The following is an 18940-nucleotide window of genomic DNA, read 5'->3' as shown; positions in this document are numbered from 1 at the left end:
TCTTTAATCTTATCGCCCAATGTGGCAAGACTAGACAGCTGTTTCTCCATTGCCTCCATTCTGTCGCTTACTGATGACAATTTCTTTTCTATCTTCTCATGAGAAGATTGCATAGATGCCATGGTTTCCATTATTTTTTGTTGTCCAGCCAGTAACTCACGCAACGTATCACTTTGGGAGGGACCGGGATTTGTTTCAATGTCGCCACAAAGTAATAAACTTTTTGCTAGGGTGAAAATATAAGTAACAACGTTTAGTACAAAGTGTGGGCAAGGCAGCAGCAACAAATAAGGGTTGTCACTACGAAAACAATGCGATGGCCGGTTATCACCAACCTGAAGAACGAAGCAGAAGGGATTACTGAGCATCCCGCCGGTAGTGCTGCTGCCTGGCCCACTGGGGTGGCTCGCCGGTTCACGCCCTTTTGTAGCTTCCAAGATGGACACGTGATGTGACGTCACCGAAGATGGTCGCAATGACCATCTTGCGGTGTGAGGACTTTTGATGCTGCTGATACCGTAGTCGGCAAGCGGCGATGGCTCCGGTCCATATCTGCGTAGCAGTTCGGCTTGCTTGATTCCAGGGAGGCAGCCGCGCTGTGGTAGCCGAATTTCTTGAAGCACAGCCAAAACCTGAAGAACGAAGCAGAAGGGATTACTGAGCATCCCGCCGGTAGTGCTGCTGCCTGGCCCACTGAGGAAAGAATTGAGGCAGTAAGCAGTGCTAAGTACATCCTTCGACCTCGTATGGGGTTATTGGCAGGTGCCCCTGACCGAAAGGGCCAGCAGATATGCGGCGTTTATTTCTCCCTTAGGAACATACCGCCCTAAGGTGTTGAGCTCCGGCTTAAAGAATGCCCCCTACTGTTTCTCGGCTCTCATGGACAAGGTATTGCGGGGTTTAGAGGGGTTTGCCCTGCCTTATCTGGATGATGTAGCAGTATTTTCAGGGTCATGGTCCGAACATCTCACCCACTTGCGAGCAGTGCTTCAACGTTTCCGCGAATCAGGACTGACCGTGAAGGCTGGGAAGTGCCAACTTGGCCGAGAAGAGGTTACTTACCTGGGTCACGTAGTGGGGCAATGCCACCGCAGACCTTCCGATGTCAAAGTGGCGGCAGTTGACAATTTTCCGCAGCCCCGGACAAAGACAGATGTGCGGTCGTTCCTAGGATTGGCAGGGTACTACCAGCATTACATTTCCCGTTATTCAGAGCTTGCCAGCCAGCTTACTGACGCTTTTAGAAAAAGCAAACCTCAGATTCTGGAGTGGGATGAAAAGAAAGCGAGGACATTCTTAGCGTTGAAAAATGAGCTCATGAGCCAACCTGTACTTCAAGCCCCCGACTACGCTAGACCCTTCGTGGTTCAGTGCGATGCAAGTGACCGCGGCATGGGCGTAGTATTGTGTCAGAGAAACGACGCAGTAGAGGAAAATCCCGTGCTATATGCAAGCCGCAAACTAACTGTAAGGGGGGAAGCCTATAGCGCTTCAGAGAAAGAATGCGGCTGTGTTGTATGGGCGGTTCAGAAGCTCGCATGCTATCTCGCGGGATCAGAGTTTATTATCGAGACGGACCACTGTCCCCTCACGTGGTTGCAAACGATGTCGCCTAAGAACGGCCGGCTACTTCGCTGGAGCTTGCTATTGCAACAATACTCTTTCGAAATTCGCTACAAGAGAAGCAAATTGAATGGCAACGCTGATGGCTTAAGTCGTTGTTTCTAGGGATCTTGATGGCGTCAGGTAATCTGGCTTGGGTATTTAGGTTCCATTTTTTTATGTGACAGGTTTACAATTGCTTTTTTTTGTACTTGTGCTTTATCACGACACGTGTTTGTGAATTTGAGCAACCTATTTCAGATTGGGTTGTTGGAATTGCTGCTGCTATTGTAATGAATAACAGGTCGTTTTCGATGAAGTAAAAGCCTGGTTGGATCTCAGGAAGAGAGTATGGGCGCTTGCCTGCTTGGCGGTTGTGTTTCTCGCGTGGTGGACACAGGAGCTGTCTTTCGAGAAGGAATGTTGGCCAGCAGAGCGGGAGCCTTTCTCCCATTTCGGACGACGCTACCAGAGGCTCCAGATCACCGGGGGTGACAGAGTAATGCAGCAGAGCCACATCGAGGTGTCCACGGCTTCAGCACACCAGCATTGTCTTTATGAACCTCTCCCCACAGAGGTGGATGACCTTTGTACGTCGAGGTCTCGGCCGACCGCTGGAGAAGCTGTTACAAAGCAGTAAAGAAGTCCTTGGGCCGGCTGCCCCCAAGCGTGCCTTCCCGTCATCTCGGACATTCTTTTGTGGGGTGCGGGTTGTCACCTGCACCGGCTGTATTTGTCTCGGCTGTGCGCTTCGCCTGCGGGGCAGTGGCTACGGGCGGGCCCCTCTGGAATGTGCGGAAGGCCGGTTGTGTGCTACAGGAGTGACTGCCGTGAATTTCTCCTGCGTGGTCGCCTCCGGGTCCCCGCGCCTGTGCCACGTCCGTCTGCCACGTGCTCTGCCACGTGCGTGAAGGGATACTTGTCTTGTGTTGTGCTCTCCTTGAGTGGTTGGTTCCCCGAAGTGACATTCCACCCCTATCTTCGGAACTGCACGGCGAGGCAGCGGGAGCAGCCTGCCAGAAGGAAACAGGAGGAAGTCGCGAGAAGAGTCGTCGTTCGGACGTTACTGTCCAACATGTTGCAAATAAACGTCTTGTTAAGTTTTCCTCTACGCCTGTCCCTCTGCATCAACTCTCTAGAGTTCTGAACGTCCCCGTGGCCTGCGGAATGACGACCACCACCCAGCTCCATGCTACCTACTGGGTCCGCTGCTGCCACCGACGCGGCTCGTAACAAAGGCTATCGCCTTAGATACCATGTCAAACACGAACATTGACCATCGGCGTTGTCGTCAACACAAGGGATGCAAAAAATCATTATCACGTGAGGACGTTACCTTGTGACTTCATTAAAACGTCACATAATAACACGTATATCATGACGTTACTCTAATGTGAAGCAACGGGATGACGTCATCGCATGACACCGTCGCTTGGCTTCGGGTGGGCCGTTTTTGGAGGCACGTGAAGCGCAGATAGCTTAAAACGCCGCCAATACCAAAGACAGCGCAAGACCACCCTAGATGCCGAAATATTTTGAGAGAAAGGGGATAAATACAATCTACTGAAAAGAAAAAGTCGATGGCTTCAAGAAGTTTATACTTTAGGGGCGAAGCTTCTTATGGTCTAAGGTAGTCTCACGACCCTCCGGCGTAGCCAACACAGACAGACAATGGACATTCGATGGGCGGACGGACGCTTCGTTCCCCTTGTCAACATTCCCTCTGTGGACGTGCTCCGATTTTCATGTCTTTCCCTTTCATTTTATATCCAAAAGAAATTCATTGTGTCTGATCTGAATTGGGTGAAAACATTTATAGCATTCTTTTTTATGTATGTTGCTCTATTGGTTATCTCAATTCAGTCATCGAAAAGGTTAACAATGTCATGTAATCAACTTTTGACCCATCCACTTGAGTTAGAGGCTACAACGACAACATCGCCATCGAGTAATCTCAGAGGAACGCAAAAGAAACCCTTGAGCTTATTGCTGGTTGTGGCCATTCTGCAATGCTGTTTTGAGGTGTAATTGACATGGTGCCTTTCATCATCTTAAGGCGCTCCTCAGCGACTTAAAAGGAACGCTCAAAAGGTACCTCTCCCAGAAACGCGAGTTTGGCGTTAGATTTTCACCAAGTACAAATTTTAGGGGCAGAGCTTCTAAAGCCGTGGGTCATGCATCCCCGATGTATGTAGTAGTAGTAGTAGTAGTAGTAGTAGTAGTAGTAGTAGTAGTAGTAGTAGTAGTAGTAGTAGTAGTAGTAGTAGTAGGTAGGCACCAGCCCAGCCGCAGTGGTCTTGTGGCTAAGGCACTCGGCTGCTGACCCGCAGGTTGCGGGATCAAATCCCGGCAGCGGCAGCTGCATTTTCGATGGAGGCGAAAATACTGTCGGCCTGTGTGCTCAGATTTGGGTGCATGCTAAAGGACTCAGGTGGTAGAAATTTCTGGAGCCCTTTACTACGGCGTCTTTCATAATCATATGGTGGTTTTGGGACGTTAAACCCAACAAATCAATCATCAAATCATCAGGTAGCTACCTCTGGTTTAGTCCTTAGAATGTCCGCTGGATGGCGGTACTTGTATATGAGGAACATATTGTAACGTGGAGTATTTAATAAGTGAACGCCACCACACAGTGCGCGAGGATGCAGGACAACAGGGCAGACCAGACACATCCCCACAACAACATCGTCGTCTTCATTCCTTCTGTGTCATTTTGGCGCACGTGCCTGAGGTACCTTTCTATACCCATGACAATATGGTGAAAATGTGCGAGATGTTGGTACTTGGAGTGTTCACTAGATGGGCGGACGGAGGGACAGACAGATAGACAGACAGAAAGAGGAACTGACGGATGGATGGACGCGGCCAGCGGACGAGTAGTTCACGGTTTACCGATATTACCCTCCAAAACTTCGCCCCACTCATCATCATTCACTTCGTGGATATGCTGTGATTTTTTTCTGCCTTCAGCTGTCGTCTTTACACAATTGTCTTATGATAGGCTCTTATTCCAATTCTTCAACGAAATCTTCACAGAAAGCATTACTTTAATTGTTTTTCATGTGTTCCATGGGTACAACGCCTTCACGTGATTGTTTGGGCACGGTTCTTAACGCTGGGGTCAAAACACTTGCCTGCGGGGTTAGGGCTTGAGCTTAATCCGAGCACTACCAAGGAAACCTACTTATTTGTGGTGGTTATTGTATTACCGCACGGAGACCGGACGGACACCATTGTCGTTCGGTCAGCATAAATAATGAGACATGTTCTTCTGCCTGGAAAGTTAGCTTTTTCGCAATATGAGTGGTGTTGCTAGAAAGACAACACATCAACAAGCTGTGGCCAGTAACAACTTTAGAAGTCAGCGGCATTCTCCCTTCAAAGGCGGATGCACACAAGCGTGCACCAATACGCGTGTACTCTAGATGACGTCATGATCCGGGCGGTCATTGACTCCGTCTGCAGAGAACGTTGCCGAGAACAAGAGTGAGACTATTTCTTTAGACGCTGAGGCGATTGACTACCCCGCTTTGGTCGTCTAGGCGGGGCCGTCATGACTTCTTCGTTTGTATGCAATCATAGTAATCGGCATGTATTTACAGGTTTGGTATGATGTATCATCATAAGTTCAGCTCTTTTCATACAGGCCAACATAATAATAATGATGATCTATCTATAAGATATGCGATAATGCAATATGCCACTTGGTCATTCTGGAAGCTACACGTTGAATAAAATCCACTAATCTCCACGAAGTTGAACATGACGAGTAGCGAAGCACTCCGGATCCTTCGGTGTTACCAAATATAACACCTGACATTGACCACCCACACATGGGCTTCAGCACCAGAACTAAGTGTGGATAACAAAGAGCAGACCCGGACTCGTACGTCTGGCTGTATCAAAGTAAACAGAAGAACCGAGTGAACCAGTGCCCCTGGATGTTGCTCGTGTACCACCACACCTTCGTCCTCTTTTATTTGCAACATTGGGGTACATTGACCTCGAATGAAGTGGGTTGATTGAAGTGGGAGTGGAGGGGGAAAGAAGTGGCTTAACGATGTGAGAGGAGCGGCGGGAGCTGCAGTAGGCTTAGTGGTGTGTCGTGGGAGTAGTGAGTAGCGGAAGCAGTGGCAGGAGTGGCACACATCGATAGTGGCATTTAATCACATTCTACTGGTGAATTCCGCTAGTATCTACCATCTACGACGGTCACCAATCGTGAAAGCGACCACAAAAAACAGCTTCATCGCTACAAACATAGCAGTACTGTAACATTCCTGACTGAGCTATACATCTTCCAGAAAGCCACATGTTCTGGGTGGCTTTAAAATTACCAAAAGGGTGAACGGAAACAAATGACGTTCTGGAAGCAGAGTACGTACACGAGATAAATTTAGCGGATAACAAATTGAATGAAGGCGAATGCCTCAATAAATAGCAATCAAAAATAAGGTGAGATTTTATTTTTTATTAATTTGTATTTTATTTTCTAATGGTGTGGTAAAATAATGGCACTAAAAAGCGTTAATATAACATTATAATATGATATCTCAAGCTTACTACTCAGTTGTGACTACTCCATCACTTCTGCGTTTGCAGGAAGACAGTTTCCTCTCAGTGTGGGTGTTGCTGCTAGAAAGCCAACTTACTAAAATAAACAAATGGTGGGTGTAAGTATCACTGTTATGAAAACGTGAAGATTGAGGTTGTATAGGGCTGGTAATCAAAACTTTAAACATGGTGGAGTTTACGCGTTCCTATTCACCCATGTCGTGTGCTCAGCGACATTCTAAGGACGTGGTACAGGGACTTTCAGGCAGAAAGACGTTGAAGAAATCCAAGGTTCCTTTGCTCACATGACTTTCGAGCGAGTAGCCCTCACCTAGAAAGCGCACCAGGCCCCAAAAACTCAGCGCTAGTTTAGGTTTCAAGGAACATGCCCACTCGTAGCGGTTTCCGGGCATCCTAAGATCTGGTTGAATGGAGTGAGGTTGATGCGTATATTCTTATTGGTTGGCTTTCACAACTCTTTACAGAGAAAGCATTTCGATCCCACTGTAAAGAAATTCTCTTTTGCTTATATGTCGTTTTTATTTCTTATTTCAGGAATTTTAAATCAAGCGAAGCACGGGTAGTGGCTTACTTTAGTTCGCAAAGCTTGCATCCGCTCCTTCTTGCCACTCGCTCAGCGATATTGCAAGTTGGATCGCGCTCACTATGCACGCAACTACGGGAAAGATAGAGAAAGCAACTTGTGGCGGGAAGAAAACGGAAGCCGCTGTGAGCTGCGCCGAGCAAGTCAACCATGCATTAGACGAACATGGCTAATCAGGCAAAGCATGCTTTTCGTGGCTCTACCGTGCGTTAACCTGGGAATTTCAAGTTCCGCGAAGGTTTTTTTCAGTTTCATAGTGGCAACAGGTGAGCAGAAGTACTTGGAATTATTATTTGAGCAGATATTGATTTCGCATGAGCACAGGAGTATCAACCCAGCTTTATGCAAGCCTGACCGGACTTACAGAAGTGTAGTGTCACTAGACTTAATGGTCAACACGGCAGTCAAGCTAGTGCCGGCAAAATGAGTTTAATGAACGGCTTGAATCTGTGTTGACTCGGCTACATAGTTGTTGCTTCCTTTACTTTTGGCGTGTAGTTCAAATGATGTCAAGTAATTATAAGCTCCTTCCTGTTCATGAAATTCATGTGGCCGCGGTTGAATTCTTTACTTCTAATACTGTCGCTCAAATAGATGTGATGGACTAAATACTTCTAACAATCATTACAAGGAATGTTGCTGGAGCCAACGTTTTGACAAGTGAACTTTTCTTCGTCAAGACGAGGCTGTTGGCCTGACAAGAGCAAGTTGACTTGCCGAAACATTGTTTTCAGAGACGTTTTTCCTTAAAAACAGTCACAGCTTTGCCGCAAAGGCGAAGCAATGAACGCGATAGCAAAAAGATGGAAGTTCACGCGCAGAATGGTAAGCAGATCGAAACGTGCCCCGCGTTTCTTACGCAAAAATAACGCACGAAACGCTCTAACAGGCAGAGATGAGCGCAAATAACCGTCTCAGTTGTTACTTCGCTGTATCTGAAAAGCGCGCTTTTTTTGCAAAGAGAGACTGTGCAACGAGTGCAGTGACCTTTTCGGTGAAAGACCTTTTCAGTGAATTGTTCCGGTGACAACTAAAGGCCAACCAAGATGTACGATCTTCCCCAATGCGAGATAAGGGCGCGTGTGTGATCACCCAGGGACTTTACATCCACCCCTCCTCTCCGCGAGGCAAAGTATGCATGGGAAATGAGAGTGCATGCCACCGCGGGCTCATTGCGCCATCTTGCTGGTAATGCTTAAAACACGACAGTCCCTCCGCCGCCCTCCGAGATGCCCGTCACCGGCGGTAAAAGATAAGTATAAATAGCTTGCCGTTTGAACGTTGAAGTAGGGGCTGCTCTGTGGCTCAGTGGTTAACGCCTCGCAGACACGCTTCAGAGGTCCCAAGTTCAATTCTGCACACCAGAGTCCTTTTCTGGTTTTCTCTTTCTTTCTTGCGTTTTCACATATATAGATACATATATGGTGAGTGACGTTGACGACGACGCCAGCGGCGAAATCTAGCTGAGAGTGTCTATATTATTGCCATCGCAGTACAAATTATGATCACCTCAAGCCTCTCTCTGGCTCTGTACTTCAGTCTCGTTTGGTACTGTAATAAAACTGTGTGCGTCGTCATAACAAACAGAATTTAGTCAAGTACGACGTCTCCTACTAGTGATTGTTGATAATTTTCGCATTGGTTCAGTTATTGGGTTTGATGTTTGCTAACTATGTCCATATGTCAGTTGTAAATTAAAGCTGCTTTTATAGATGTACACTTTAACACCTTGTTTATGTCTCTGTTATTTTTTTACAAAACGTAAAATGAAAAGTTCGATTTGTTTGTGCCGACAAAGCTTCGTCTTGCTGACAAATCGGTCAGCTTAACTTTAGCCGCCTCAGAACACACGAGCGAAATTTCGAAAAATGGTTAACGAAGTTTTACGAATGGCTGCATCGCCCAAGCAACCGGCCAGCGACCCTCAAAAAAGGCACGAGCGCATTCCGCTTGCACGCGAAATGGGACAGGAGGGCTTCCGTGGTCCCACTCCTTCTCTCAGTTTTCGTCCTTTCTCTCTATTTGGTGGCCTCACCAGTAACGTCATGAATGAAATGCTCTCTTTGCGATTTATTTCTAGTTGGATACCCGGCAGGCGCCAGTGATAAAAGCGACACTGCCGCTGCGTATCATCATGTGAGAGCGCGTATACGTGGGATCTATAGGGAGTTTCCGCCTCCTGAGCGCACTCGGTTCCACTATTTTTACGAAAGCAACGTACTCAGTATTCTTTAACTGTACAGTAAACTTCTCGTTGTTAATTTTAATGGAATAACGTTCAATTTCGTGTGCAAAAGGCCGATCATAAAGCCGCCTCAGGGCACACTCAAAAGTCTGGCATAATTTGTAAAAGTGGGGGGCAGTACAGAGGCGATAGACGGTTACTTCCAGTTTGCAGTAAACGTTGCGGTAGTCACGACTTACAAACCAGCTAAATCATGAATCCTTGACAGAGGTGTTTATCTACCTTTCTATATTAGTCTTCTTTGCGCGAAAAAAATTCACAATTATTTTCGAAAAGCTGACATGAGGTGAATGGTATCACTGGCGTTTAAAAAAAAACGAAGATACTCGATTGCGCTACTACCATATCTGACAAATGCCGTGTACAACCAGAACTGGAACCGCTTTTCTAAAGCTTAAGTACCTACCATTTCACCACAGCAATAATGTTTCGGAGAGGTCAGGAAGAAATAAATCCCATCGGCGGCATCGTTTTTATATACTCTCTACATAACAGTCTCCACATCAGATCCGAAGGAATCCACCATGTAGCTTCGTCCATTTCAAATGAACATCAAACAAACCGCGCCACTGATCGACCATTTTCCGAGTCATGTATCCCTGTCCGTCGCTGATACGGGAAGCCGCGACCATCTGTCTTATTCTGGTCGTCGCAGGGGGTCTGTCTCCACTCAAGGGCTTACTCTGCTGTGCTTTCTTCGAGGCCCTTCAAGTCCTCAGTTGATGCCTTGTGCCCAGGGTTGAAACAGAGCTGTCAAGCTCTATACTTCCTTCTGCTGCTGCAGACCAGCACACTGGCGCACTTGCGCCCTGTACTTTTTCTAGATCGTGAGTTCCAGCCGTGGCCGGCAATTTCTCAGAGCTCGGCGCAGCTGTGTGAGGCGAAATAGAAGCGTAGCGTAGCACGTGCAGCACATCAAAGGGCGGGAAAGTGAAATTTTGGGGGTGAAGGTGGGAAGTAGGAGAGGGAGAGGGTATAGCATAACATAGCCTTGTATAGTACAGAGATTCTGGGAAATGGAAGTGAGATGGAGATGCAACGCAAGGGTGAGGAGGGAGAGAAAGGGGGGTAGGTTGAAATATAGCATAGTGTTGTATAGTACTTTTTATGGAAGGTTTAATTCATGAAAGATTTCTTGCCAAGTATCGTTGTTATGAAAGCTTTCTATACGAAAGTTTCTTTTTTTTATCGAAAACTTACTCTGAACATGTATAACATATACATATGTAAAGTATCCGCGTTATATATTAAAAAAAAAAGACTAGTCGAAAATCACAGCTGTGCGAGAAAGGGGTGAGTGTGAAAAGAGGGAATGCAGAGAGGATAGCCAGACCTTGTCATGTTCGCAACATATACGAAGGGGAACGGAAGATAAAAAGAAAGAGACGGACTGGAGAATAAATGGGCCTAGAGAAACATGGTACAGCAAATTTAGCGTCGAGAACTCAAGGACATAGGGTAAGGCAAAAATAAAAATCATTGTAATTTCGGAAAGCTGTCCCCTTTTTTTTATATTGTGACGCATTTGTGTTATTTCAGCATTTGTGTTTTTTCAAATCATATATTTTGATCAAAAACGATTTTTAACAAAGCAATTAGTGATTGAACACGCGTCTTAGAACAAACTCCTTGCAGGCATGTCATCCTTACGGTTCATTTTTTCTTGAAAAAATTTGTAGAAAATCAAAAATGTTGCATAGAAAATTAAAAAAAAAACAAAAAAGAAGTGACACTAAATTGTTCGGTAAATTCTAAGGTAGTACTTCGAAGACGCTGTGCGCCTTTTTATTCGCATCTTGGTTTTTGGAGCTCATTGGTTCGAACAGCTCCAGCTCCTAGCTTCATCACAACTTGCGTCTATCGCGCTTGCCGATAATTTGAAATACTGGGGGTAAAGAAGGCCTTGAGCAAGTTTGAAATTCGTGGCAAGCAGTCCAGTTCTCTCGCAAATGCGAATAAATGCCAGTGACGACTTTGGGTGTTGAACGCTGAACCATCAAGATCTTCAATGTTGAACATCTCAGCCTATTCGGCGTCCTGCGAGACGAATCGCGTGCAAGTTGACAACAGGTTTTCTTTAATGGGCATGAATATTATTTGTAATGCAATTAGATATAATTGCACATGAAAACTTCGTGGTGCAAGTGTTGCGCTAATGGGAATTGTGTCGCAGAGTCCTTGCTTTGTTTGTTTAGGCTTGAAAGTCTTAATTATTGCGAGATTTGATGTTGTTCTTTCATTCATTACTGAAAATATTGCACAAGGCGAAAATCTTAAATAATTAGGGTTGATGTCTCGCCAAAATGAAGCAAGGTTTCTGGAAAAAGTTTACCACTATTGATGATACCTTGCGGATAGAGTTGCATGACAGCTCACAAAAAAAATGCAAAACAAGCAAGATGATAGGTTTCAAAGGAAAACTTAGCCTTGGCAATGATTGCCAATCTTGTATAGTTGAGTGGTGCTTGCGGCAAAGAGTGTTCGCTTTAGGGGTGAAGCACCTGAGGATCTAGGCTTGTCCGTTGCGTGTTGTTCGGTACAGCACATGCATGGTACCCACTATACGCCAACCAGACGTCCATCACGGCACAACACACGCAAGGCACCACCCACCGCAACTTTCAGGAAGTGAGGTAGCAACCACTATGCCACTATGGCAATAGTCATTCTGTCGATAAGCAATGTACCCGCTACACATCTGTAAGGCATTTTTGCGCGCTTTGTGTGGTGGTTGACCCACCCCTCTGGAAACACCTCAATGTAAAGAAAGCGTGCATAGATCTCGTTTTTGCCAAGTTCAGGTTAGATTCCATCGAAGAACCACTGGCTCTATATTTCACGGACCGCAAAGCGGTTATAATGACGACCAAACGAAATGCAGAACTCAACACAACGTACGAGTTATGACCCAAATACCGTGCACACGCGTTATCACTCATTCATATGCATATGTAGGTCGGTAATGACGCTACCAGTGCTTTGACCACTCCTCATAATTCACTGCGTTGAGATGCACGGATTTTTTTTTTTTTTTTTTGCTGTTTTCAAGCTCTAAACTCGGTTTTCTTAGACCACGTTTTCATCACTTTGGCATAATCATTCCCTATGTGTTCTAAAAAAACCAGTTGATTGCTTTTTTACTTGTATGCTGCATAAATCCACAAAACTACCAAACCTGAATTGAAGCTATGTATTTCACAGTTATTGCGCTACAAATATTTAAAGATGGTATACTTATTCAAAATTTAGTTCCTGGTGGTAAAACATTCACCAGAATTTTAATATTAGTCCGATTTGAATACATCTGCTCAAATTTAAAAAGAGGAAAATTCGCAAAAAAAAATCACAGCATATCCACGGAGTGCATGATGATGAGGGGGCGAAGCATCCATCAGTCCATCCGTGCTTCCATTCGTCCGTTCGTTCTTGCTTCCATCCATACGTCCGTCCATCTTGTGGACACTCAAAATACCGCCATCTCGCATCTTTTCATCACATATTTTTGATATACAAACACCATCATCCAGCGGACATTCCAAGGACTAAACGAGAGGTGGCATGGCCGGACTAGAGGAGCACCATGGCCGCGAAACATGGCACTGCGGCCCAACCCCCCCCCCCCCCCCCAAAACCTTGCTGAAACCAAGGAGTTTACGCCCGACGATTTAAACGTGGCAACATTTTCTGGTCAGATAGCGCTTGAAGTGCGTCCTTCGGTTACTAGTTTTATTGCGACAGCAATTATATCGACCCTCTCGGCTAGATCGACATAGACATCGTCGTTCACATCAGCCTCGCCATCACTCACCGTGTTTGTAGTCGTGAGTGCGAGACGTCAACCACTGAGCCATGGAGAAACACGTCCTTCATCGTTCAAACCGCAAGTTATTTATATCTACCACTTAACGCTGGTGATGGCCATCACGGGGGGGGGGGGGGGGAGCTATCGTGTTTTCAGCATTCATAGTAAGATGGCGCATTAAGCGCACTGCGGCGCACGCTTTCGTCTCCCACACGTACTTTGCCACTCAGAGGGGAGAAGGTGGCCGTTCGCTCGCGTGCCCTTATCTCGCGACGGGGAGAATCGTACGTCTTGGCTGGCCTGTAGCTTTGACAGGAACAATTCTGTTGTAGTTACCGGGCGCACAAAGGTCCCTGCAATCGTTGCACAATCTACATTTGCGAGAAGAGCACGCTTTTCAGACACAGCGAAGCATCAACTAAGATGCTTATTCGCGTTCATCTGTACCTGTGAGTACGTTTTGTGCGTAATTTGCGCGTGAGAAACGCGGGGCACGTTTCGATCTGCTTGCCATTCTGCGCGTGATCTTCCGATTTGTTGCTATCGCGTTCTTTGCTTCACCTTTGCGGCAAAGCTCACTTTTTTTTAGTAAGCATCAAATTCAAAGCAAATTTTATTGGAGATTAAGTCACCAATACTCGTCTCTGTGGGTTATTTCATCAAAAACAATTATCTTTTTCTTTATGATTAACGTGCGTCGGTTTCCTTCTAAATTCGGAAGAGTGCGTGCGTGCCGCTGTTCTAGTCCGGCTGTGGAGGTGGCTACCTACTACTACGATGATGACGAAGACTACTACTACTACTACTACTACTACTACTACTACATACATCGCCGAAGCACGACCCACGGCTTAAGAAGCTTCGCCCCTAAAAATTATATGTGCATTATGTGGATGTCACTTCTAGTCACTGAGACAATGGTGCCTCATAATGGCCAAATTGCATAGAACGGGGACCTACTGAGGCGCCCTGTACGCCTGAGTAGGTCACATCAGTAGCCAGAACCGTTTTTTTTTTTTTTCTGAGGAAGGGCGCTGATGAACCGTGCGAACACTTTTTTCTATTTTTCTTTCTGTAGAATAGCGATCAACTGTGCTCACAGATAGCTGAAGAATTTGTCGTTGTTAACGAAAGTAGGAAGTAATTCGCTGTGGAATGTTAGGTCTCTGAAGGACAGGAGAAAACTGCGATGTTTTACAAGGCATGGCACATGGTGATGTTAAAAATATCTGCCATAACTACAAGATTGCTGGAATCCCGAGAAGTTAGGAACTAAACGCAGCGTGATAAGAGAAACATAAGTTGCAACCAATGATTGATTGATATGTGGGGTTTAACGTCCCAAAACCACTATATGATTATGAGAGACGCCGTAGTGGAGGGCTCCGGAAATTTCGACCACCTGGGGTTCTTTAACGTGCACCCAAATCTGAGCACACGGGCCTACAACATTTCCGCCTCCATCGGAAATGCAGCCGCCGCAGCCGGGAATCGAACCCGCGACCTGCGGGTCAGCAGCCGAGTACCTTAGCCACTAGACCACCGCGGCGGGGCTAAGTTGCAACCAAGGAGGTTTAAAAAGCTTCCTTGGCTGCAACACAGATTCTTGTAGTATTTGTTGTTGTTGTTGTTGTTGTTGTGGTTGATGTTGTTGTTGTTGTTGTCGTTGTTGTTGTTGTTGTCGTCGTCGTCGTCATCGCCGTCGTCGTCGTCGTCGTCGTCGTTGTTGTTGTTGTTGTTGTTGTTGTTGTTGTTGTTGTTGTTGTTGTTGTTGTTGTTGTTGTTGTTGTTGTTGTTGTTGTTGTTGTTGTTGTTGTTGTTGTTGTTGTTGTTGTTGTTGTTCCTCAAATTGAGAGTTAAGCACTTGATCAGCCGAGCTGACTTAGCACAAGTCTGGCAGTTTCATTCATTGTGGCAACCATATCGCGTCCAAGCGAAAGGACTCGCTGTGAACCTGGAGTGCCGGTATATGAAAAAAAAAATAATATTGCTTATTTGCAACTGAGAAAACTTACACCGCTTCATTAGTTAAAGTAATCTTATCTGTGAGAAATATCGGTCCTAGTGCCTATAAGTCGGAACTATTCGCCTATAAGTCATGGAATCTTGTAAACCAAAGCAAGGCATTATAAACTTGCATGAGAAAGGTTGCTCGTGTTTTTCAATGTAGCACTTAAACCAGTTCTCCACGTAAAAGATAGATGAATGCCTAAGGGTAGGTTCTAAAAACAAAATAAAACGAAGTTCAAGGAATGCGAGACAGTTTCTTGCTCAATACTCGAGGCCTTTCTCGTAAGGCTGATCAACGCACTCATCGGAGAAGCTTCTTTTCGTCCATGTTCTTGCCAGCCTCCTACTTTTATCACGGAAGTGATACCGAAACCGTAGAAAGTGTTGAGCCACGATGCACAATGAGATACTACTAATATTAATCATTTGCATCGTGGCTCAAAAAGTGTTGAGCCACGATGCAAATGAGATACTACTAATATTAATCGAAATGTATGACGTCGCTCACACAGATGATCGAAAACAACAATAAAAGCCGCCCCCATCTTCTCACGTGAAGAACTCGAGTAAATGCGCCGCAGAGTGGTAGAAGCATCGCGTCAATGTTGCGTGATTTGGTATGGTTTGGGAAGGCTTAATTTTACAGACGATAGTCTTTCTTGAGGACCTTCGACGCAAAAATTTTGGTCTATCTGTCTGCTTGTACGTTTGTCTGTTTGTCCACCCTTAACGATACCCTAAACGGCAGACCCCATTCGCAGCGCCCACCAATATTGCTTAAGCTTCAGCGTTCATACTTGTCCGATTTTCAATTAAAAATTGGTTGCTAATCTGCATGTTACACCGCAAATATCATTGAACGACATTAGTCTTGCGTCTGGAGCCTGGAGTGAACAAAACGCTTATTTCATGTTCTGCACAAAAAAATTGAATGGTATTCTGGAGGCACTGCGTTAGAGTGCCTCGAGCATGTAGCGGAGGCAACGAGCGCACCGAGACACGTTAGACGCAAGCGCCATCTGGCAGTTATCTTCAAAAACCAAGGCATGCAGCCCGCGGAGAAATATGCGCGCCAGTCTCGGAGGTGATAAGGGGTAGAACGCAAAGCGACGAGCAGGTGCCACCACCGTGACGTCATAGCAAAGCGTTGAAACACCTTTTTGAGCATCGCGTTGCACTGTCAGTGACGCGCGATAAACGCTACATTCCTTAGAGTTCATCTTCTAGTATGAGGCACCATAACAATACGTCAATATTCTGTGTGTCTTTTTACTAGAAAATGCATACATAAGTAATTCTAAGGACCGTAGCGCTTATCACGCTGCGCTGATGATGCAACGCTTGCATTAAAAGGCAAGTGTTTCCAATGCTTTGCTGAGACGACACTCTGGTGGCACCTAGCCCATGCCTTGCGTTCGACACCTTATTGCCTCCGAGACGGGCGCGCACGCCACGCGCTTCGTTTTCCAAGATAACTGCCACATAGCGCTCATGTCTCAAGTGTGACGTGATCTGATGCGCTCGTTCCCCTCCGCTGCGCGCTCGAGCATAAACGCAGCGCCTCCAGAATACCGTTCACCAATTTTCTTGCGCAGAACATCAAATAAACGTTTTGTTCACTCTCCCCAGACGCGAGACTATCATTTTTGAATGACTTTTCCAGTGTAACATGGAGATACGGGGCCATCTTTTTTACTTCATTTTTACTATTCTTACTTATTGAATGGAAGACAAGCGTTATCGTCAACGAGTGGTGGGACGCTAATGTTGGGTTGTGTCCCACTACTGGTTGAAGATACTGTTGCTTCCATCGCATCCACTCTACTCAAACTAAGCGCTAAGTCAGGCGAAAGCCAAGTAAAGATGCCCTTGACTGAATTCCGAACGCGTGATCTGCCGCATATATGCACACCGCCCACGTTCGAGAGAAAGGCATACGGGAGAGACGTCCTCACCCCCACTACGCATGCTCGGCTTGCTGATGATGATGATGAAAAACATTTATTACAAAAGAGAGAGGTACGGGGCCAAAGCATGACCCTGCTACATGGTCGGCGTCCTTAGTCCGGGACACCGCATGACGAGGCCCCTACTCGCGCCCGTCTCACCAGAGCCCGTTGAGACTCTAGTGATGAGCAGTTGAGGAGGGCAGTCTCCCATGCCTCTCGGGAAGGGGTAGGGGAAGGGGGTAGGTGGGGATTTTGCGTACATGCCCATACCATGTGGAAGATATCACACGTCTCCCCGCAGTGTGGGCACCGCCCATCTGTGTTCGCATCGAAATGCTTTAGGATTGCACGGCTTGCTGAACACCCGGTGGTGTCTTATCCTTTAATGGCTCATGGAGCGACAGTTTTGCGGCTGTCTTCCTGGGCCATTACGAGACGCGAGCATACGCAGTGGAGGTGTGGACCGCGCCAGCGCCGCCGAAGCGCTACATCGTGCGACTAAGGAATGCTCTGCATTTAGAAAATGCACGTAAAGGAACTTCTTGTGCCTTTCTGGGTCGGTGCCAAGCTATGACGATGATTGATGCCAGCACAAAATCCTGGTGTATCGCTATTGGACTCGTATGCAGGTTTGAGGGCCTGCCAGAATGATAAATACCGAGCATATACTTTTAAAGTTGGATCACGTTGGCGTACTGTTCACAGAAAGTTCTATTGATCACTTTGACAAAACGAACGCACACAGCATGGCAAGTAATCACTATGAATTATGTAGTGGTCACTATACAGTAAGGTCACTTGCGTGAGGGCAACGTCCATGCGTTTCATGGTCGACACTTGCGTCTCTTGCATTTACCCAGAGTATGGCAGAATATCGTTCAATGTCATTCGAAGTGGTTAACGTCCTTGCCTTTCCTCTCTCTTTTGTTCCACCTCAGGCGTGCATGTTTTACTGAAAAGCCCGACGCATAGCAGCATGTGTTATTTTTTTACTTATTTATAACACAACAAAAGAAGCACACGTAGTCAGTCTTACAACAATTCGACAACTATTATAGTAAACAATTTCATAGACTGTATTGTCAATATAGCAAGTTTGGTGTCTCAGAGCAGTGACATTTTAAGAAGTTTGTTAGCCCACACCGCAAAAATGGCATGCCATCAGTACAACGAACTTGTATACGATAATAGAAAAAAACTTTCAATTTGAGGACATCCATAACTTCTTTTGGTACAGGTGGTCTCTTAAAAATATAAAATGCTACAAACAATTATAACAAATTCAACTAATACTTCTTGGCTAGCTTCTATTCCCCGTGCGACCACCGTTACCATGGCTGAAAAAAAAATTACTTGCGCGTGGCTGCATAGCTACCAAGAAGCACTTTCATATAAGCAAGAAAGCAAAAATACTGACAGAACTGCATTTTCTTTAACGTTCTAACGTCTCACCACGCTAACTTCTCTCATTCTTTCGATGTAACGAGCACGTATGACGAATTAATGGCACCGCGCAAAGAGTTAACTTGGTGCAGTAGTGAAGCGCTCACTGAATATTTTCGTTGTTCCTCTTCAAGAGGGAAGTAAGCTCCGTTAACAACACACTGCACCGAATTAAGAAACTCAGAGCATGGGTTAATTTTTTTTTCCCACAACCAATGTTTGCGGGATCGGAGAGAAGGTGATTTAATTAGCGCTGCCAGCGTACTCACTGCTCAGAAGTTCCCCGTTATCGCCTGGCCGCTGTTGGAGACACGGGCTTGGAAACAGTGTTCATATCGGTTGATATATCGCGGGTGACACCGAGCGGCCGGCACAGCACCGTCTTCCTTTTCTTTTTACTTTCTTTCATTTTGTTTGAATTCTTTGTTCGTTTTGTGCCTCTGTGTTACGGTTCGCGTCCTGCCATGTGTTTCATTAGTCGTGTTTAACCTGTCCTTTTTTTCATTTATTGCGACAAGCCGAATGTGTCTTCCTGGTTCTAGCAACGATGCGTGGTTTCCTTCTCTTCCTCACAAGGGGGCGCGGTAAGGGCCATCATTTCTCGACGTTGCTCTTTTCGGCATAAGTTCACTGCTTTGAGAGTACACTCACCTGCCTTTCCGCGCAGAAGTGGTGATAGGGTTGTGTTAGTTATTTGGAGGCGGTGCGTAAGGGCCGCTGGACGCTCG

General features: G+C 46.0%; 1 long non-coding RNA gene across 1 annotated transcript; it reads right to left on the bottom strand.

Moving 5' to 3' along the window:
• Window positions 1-281: 281 nt before the first annotated feature.
• On the bottom strand, window positions 282-1185 carry LOC142803133 (uncharacterized). Its single transcript, XR_012894001.1, has 2 exons — window positions 1063-1185; window positions 282-632 (listed from the first exon to the last, which is right to left on the bottom strand). It is a non-coding gene; the product is annotated as an uncharacterized LOC142803133 (long non-coding RNA).
• Between the last annotated feature and the right edge of the window lie 17755 nt (window positions 1186-18940).

This window comes from Rhipicephalus microplus, chromosome 3, assembly GCF_043290135.1.
Source record: "Rhipicephalus microplus isolate Deutch F79 chromosome 3, USDA_Rmic, whole genome shotgun sequence".
NCBI classification, from domain to species: Eukaryota; Metazoa; Arthropoda; class Arachnida; order Ixodida; family Ixodidae; genus Rhipicephalus; species Rhipicephalus microplus.
This window is presented reverse-complemented; position numbering and strand designations above follow the sequence as displayed.